This window comes from Bos mutus, chromosome 29 (genome assembly GCF_027580195.1).
Source record: "Bos mutus isolate GX-2022 chromosome 29, NWIPB_WYAK_1.1, whole genome shotgun sequence".
NCBI lineage: Eukaryota > Metazoa > Chordata > Mammalia > Artiodactyla > Bovidae > Bos > Bos mutus.
The window spans coordinates 4,730,416-4,736,595 of NC_091645.1; positions in this window are offsets into that span (position 1 = coordinate 4,730,416).

Consider the following 6,180-nt stretch of genomic DNA (forward strand, 5'->3'; position numbering starts at 1 on the left):
TATGCAAGACAGCAAAAGAGACACAGATGTATAGAACAGTCTTTGGACTCTGTGGGAGAGGGTGAGGGTGGGATGATTTGGGAGAATGGCATTGAAACATGTATAATATCACATAAGAAACGAATCGCCAGTCCAGGTTTGATGCAGGATACAGGATGCTTGGGGCTGGTGCCCTGGGATGACTCAGAGGGATGGTATGGGGAGGGAGATGGGAGGGGGGTTCAGGATTGTGAACACATGTATACCCGTGGTGGATTCATGGTGATGTATGGCAAAACCAATACAATATTGTAAAGTAAAAAAAAAATAAAATAAAAATGTGATTGATGCAGGGAATTAAAAAGAGAAACTGATATTATGATAAGGTTGGTCTTTTTTTTTTTTTGATTCAACATAGGCTTCATTACAAAAAAAGAATTCAGTTATTCCATGTAAGAAAATTTGTAAATTCTGACAGTTTTCTAATGTAATTAGTACACCATCACAGCTTAAATAAATAAAATTGTACATGCACAATTACTAAGCCCAAATACATTTGTGCCTCATAAATTTCTGAATTTGATAAGAACAGTGTTTGTCTCATGATGTTGTGCTCCAACAAAACTGGTATTCATATTGTCACCCTCTAATCTATATATAAAATGTATGCATGCATGCTAAGTCGCTTCAGTCATGTTGACTCTGGGCGACCTCATGGACATCAGCCCACCAGGCTCCTCCATCCACAGGATTCTCTAGGCAAGAATACTGGACTAGGTTGCCATCTCCTTCTCCAGGATAAAATGCATATGCTATATTTGAAAGCTAGGTTATCACTGCAAATTTCAAGTTTCTAAATACCTAGACCTCATATTCTTGTGATATGAAAATATATATATAACCACAACTTCAGGTTATTTAGTAAAATAGCAGAATAGTAACACCACATAATTTGTAAAATGGAGCTAAAACATGTGAATGCAAATCTGCACCCTTGAATTATTTCATCAGTGAACAAGGAGGAAAAACAAAATTAGGCTTTTATCCTAAAAAAAAAAAAAAATTGAATTAAGGAAAACAGAGGAAATAATACATGAAACAGAGAAGATAATAATTTAATAGAATTGAATAGAAAACCTAAAAATAACCCAGAGTAGGTATACCTGTGTTTTCATAAACAGTATTATGGGAGTAGTTGCCTTAATGATCCTAAGTATAAAAACACTGGGAAAAAAATAACACCAAGAAAAATATACACAAATTTGACTGTATATTTTATGTATAAAATATACATAAAATTAAATATTGCTTCATGTATCAAAAAAGATAAATAAGAAAGGCCAACTATGAATAAATTTTTTAATGTTTATTTTTATATTTTAAAATTATACAAAATTCTCTTTACAACTAAAATAAAAATCTTTAGTTTTCCAAAGAAAATGAGTAAATATGAGTGGTGAATTCACAAAACACAAAGAAAACAAAATTATTAATAGTTATAGTACTTAATGAAGGATGCTATGAATTTAGGACTTTCATGTACTGATGACTGGAGTGTAAATTTGTATAATCTACCTAGAAAGTAACATAGCTGTATATTTCATCTTAAATATGTTCATACTGTATTGCTAGAAACTCCAGTTTCAAGAAACTAGGCTGAGAAAAAAGGAGATATAAATATTTGTATATAAGAACGCTAATCATATTATTATTATATTATTATATTATGCCAAAGCCTTTGACTGTGTGGATCACAATAAACTGTGGAAAATTCTGAAAGAGATGGGAATACCAGACCACCTGACCTGCCTCTTGAGAAACTTATATGCAGGTCAGGAAGCAACAGTTAGAACTGGACATGGAACAACAGACTGGTTCCAAATAGGAAAAGGAGTATGTCAAGGCTATATACTGTCACTCCGCTTATTTAACTTATATGCAGAGTACATGATGAGAAACGCTGGGCTGGAGGAAGCACAAGCTGGAATCAATACTGCCAGGAGAAATATCAATGACCTCGGATATGCAGATGATACCACCCTTATGGCAGAAAGTGAAGAGGAACTAAAAAGCCTCTTGATGAAAGTGAAAGAGGAGAGTGAAAAAGTTGGCTTAAAGCTCAACATTCAGAAAACGAAGATCATGGCATCTGGTCCCATCACTTCATGGGAAATAGATGGGGAAACAGTGGAAACAGTGGCTGACTTTATTTTTCTGGGCTCCAAAATAACAGCAGATGGTGATTGCAGCCATGAAATTAAAAGACGCTTATTCCTTGGAAGGAAAGTTATGACCAATCTAGATAGCATATTCAAAAGCAGAGACTTGACTTTGCCAACAAAGGTCCATCTAGTCAAGGCTATGGTTTTTCCAGTGGTCATGTATGGATGTGAGTCCTGGACTGTGAAAAAAGCTGAGCGCCGAAGCATTGATGTTTTTGAACTGTGGTGTTGGAGAACACTCTTGAGAGTCCGTTGGACTGCAAGGAGGTCCAACCAGTCCATTCTAAAGGAGATCAGTCATGGGTGTTCATTGGAAGGACTGATGCTAAAGCTGAAACTCCAGTGTTTTGGCCACCTCCTGCAAAGAGTTGACTCATTGGAAAAGACCCTGATGCTGGGAGGGACTGGGGGCAGGAGGAGAAGGGGATGACAGAGGATGAGATGGCTGGATGGCATCACCCACTCAATGGACATGAGTTTGGGTAAACTCCGGGAGTTGGTGATGGACAGGGAGGCCTGGTGTGCTGTGATTCATGGGGTTGCAAAGAGTCAGACATGACTGAGGAACTGAACTGAACAGAACTGAATCATATTATTATTTACAAAAAAGAAACATTGGAAACTATATTATGGTAACTACAGAGAATGCCTATTGTCTAAGAACATATTGATATTTTTGGGTGGCAATAAAATTGGATACCGTTCAGTCATCCTATTTCTGTGTGTGCTCCTGCTCAGTTGCTTCAGTCATATGTGCCTTTAAGACTAGAGACTGTAGCCCACCAGGCTCCTCTGTCCATGGGATTCTCCAGGCAAGAATACTGGAGTAGGTTGCCATGCCCTCCTCCCCAGGATCCCAACCCACAGTTCAAACCCGTGTCTCCTACGTCTCCTGCATTGCAAGTGGATTCTTACCCACGGAGCCACCTGGGAAGCCCACTATCTGTAGAACATTTCTAAGTAAAAGTAGTTTTCATTTACTGAGCACCTACCATGGGCAAGGCAATGTACCAAAGAACCTTACAAGTGATCTCCATGCTTTTAACATTTACATGATCTCTTTATAATTATTATTACTTCATTTGACAGAAGAGAAAATTGAAGTCAAGAGAGATTTCCTGAAGCGATTAGTCTTCTAGGTTCTATTTTGCAGAGCTAGGTCTGCCGCCAAAGGTCTACTTTTATTTTATAGCACTGCTTTTGCAACATGGGAAAAACCTCAAGATAGTATGTAAGAGTTAGTGTATGGAGGGGTGGGGTGGGATGGTTAAAAGCTGGATTTGAAGCTATATAAATTATGCACGTTTACCACCACTAAGTTTCTTGAACCATTCCTGGCAGTGACCGCTGGTGTGTAGGGGTGGAGAGATGTGTGATTGGGGGTGGAGTGGAATGCACGGTCTCCATACTTTTCTTACTAATTTAACTGTATAGCTTATTAAAATACCAAGATGAGGAACATAAACTTCCAAATACATTATGAATCCAGCCTTTTGTTTCTTAACACTCATACCATTACTTGCCTGGGTGGGGGTGGGGAGGAAGGGGAAACCACTGGAAACAATTTTATCAGTTATTTTAATGATGTCAGTACTTATTGATGAGTAGAATTATTGATTTTTTTTTGTACAGATGTTTTTCAGTATTCTGTATTTTCAAATTATCTATTATAAGCAATTATTATTTTCCAATTGTAAAATGCTATAGTTGAAAAAAAAACTGACAATAAGCATTAAAACCATTTAAATGAGTTAGCTTACTGATAGACCTTTCAATGTTACAATGATGCTAGTCAGTCAGTTCAGTGGCTCAGTCCTGTCTGACTCTTTGTGACCCCATGGACTGCGGCATGCCAGGCCTCCCTGTCCATCACCAACTCCTGGAGTTTACTCAAACTCACGTCCATCAAGTCGGTGATGCCATCCAACCATCTCATCCTCTGTAGTCCCCTTCTCCTCCTGCCTTCAATTTTTCCCAGCGTCAATGATGCTAGGATACTCAGAAAACAGATTTGTCCACAACCCAAACTTTTTAAACCTCTTTTTCATCTCTTCGCTCACATCCATGGCTGGTGAAAAAGCAAATTAATATTACCATTGGAAACAACTGACTATATACTTAAAAGTTCTGAAGCTATTTTAAAAGGACTGCAAGTGCATATGCATGCTCAGTTGCCTCCCACTCTTTGCAATCCCATGGACTATAGCCCACCAGGCGGCTCTGTCCAAGGGGTTTTCTAGGCCAGAATGCTGGAGTGGGTTGTAATTTCCTCCTCGAGAGGATCTTCCCCACCCAGGGATTGAACCCAAGTCTCCTGTTTCTTCTGCATTAGCAGGTGGACCACTGAGCCACTTTGAAAGACTTTTAAAAGACTTGTGCTGTGTTGTGCTTAGTCAGTCAGTTGTGTCCGACTCTTGGAGACCCTATGGACTGTAGCCCACCAGGGCCCCCTGTCTATGGGGATTCTCCAGGCAATAATACTGCAGTGGGTTGATGGCCTCCTCCAGGGTATCGTCCCAACCCAGGGATCATACTCATGTCTCCCTCGTTGCAGATGTATTCTTTACCATCTGAGCCACCAAGGAAGCCTGTGAATCCTGGAGTGGATAGCCTATCACTTCTCCAGGGGATCTTCCCAAGCCAGGAATCGAACCAGGGTCTCCTGAATTGCAGGCAGATTCTTTACTGTCTGAGCCACCAGGTAAGCACTTAAGAAACACTGATACTACTTACTTATGAAATATCAATGTTACTTATTGATATTGACATTTTGATTGTTCAGTATATCTGTTATCAAGAATTTGCTATTATTTCAAATACACGAAGTTTGCGAAATACACAAGTTGGAGCTAGGGTTATTTGCGTGTGCCCCTTAATGTATCACTACACTTTTGATACTCTTGATGAAGAGTATCAAAGTCTTAGTAGAGGATCCAGGATTGGAGAATTCAGCATTGCAAACTGGTTAAATGGAAGTTAACATGAAATAGTAACAATCACCCGAGCATCTTAAAGCAACAGTGCTTCCCTGGTGGATCATTGGTAAAAACAAATCTGCATCTGCCTGCCAGTGCAGGAAACGCAGGTTCAATCCCTGGGTCAGGAAGATCTCCTGGAGAGGGAAATGCAACCCACTCCAGTATTCCTGACGGGAGAATCCCACGGACAGAGGAGCCTGGCTGGCTACGGTCCTTGGGGTCGCAAAAGTCTGACATAGCTTAGCGACTCAACAATAATTTCGAGCAATAGTGACCATTTGAGCACTGTCACTGAATATTTTCCTTCGATATTCTGATTTTCAACTGCTTTGTATTTTCCGTGTGATTTGCCCTCAAGTCAGAAAACTAAGATAATGGCATCTGGTCCCATCACTTCATTGGAAATAGATGGGGAAACGGTGGAAACAGTGTCAAACTTTATTTTGGGGGGCTCCAAAATCACTGCAAATGGTGATTGCAGCCATGAGGTTGCAAGACGCTTGCTCTTTGGAAGGAAAGTTATGACCAACCTAGATAGTATATTGAAAAGCAGAGATATTATTTTGCCAACAAAGGTCCATCTAGTCAAGGCTATGGTTTTTCCAGTGGTCATGTATGGATGTGAGAGTTGGACTGTGAAGAAAGCTGAGTGCCAAAGAATTGATGCTTTTGAACTGTGGTGTTGGAGAAGACTCTTGAGAGTCCCTTGGACTGCAAGGAGATCCAACCAGTCCATTCTAAAGGAGATCAGTCCTGGGTGTTCATTGGAAGGACTGATGCTAAAGCTGAAACTCCAATACTTTGGCCACCTCATGCCAAGAGTTGACTCATTGGAAAAGATTCTGATGCTGGGAGGGATTGGGGGCAGGAAGAGAAGGGGACGACAGAGGATGAAATGGCTGGATGGCATCACCGACTCGATGGACATGAGTTGACTGAACTCCGGGAGTTGGTGATGGACAGGGAGGCCTGGCGTGCTGTGATACATGGAGTCTCAAAAA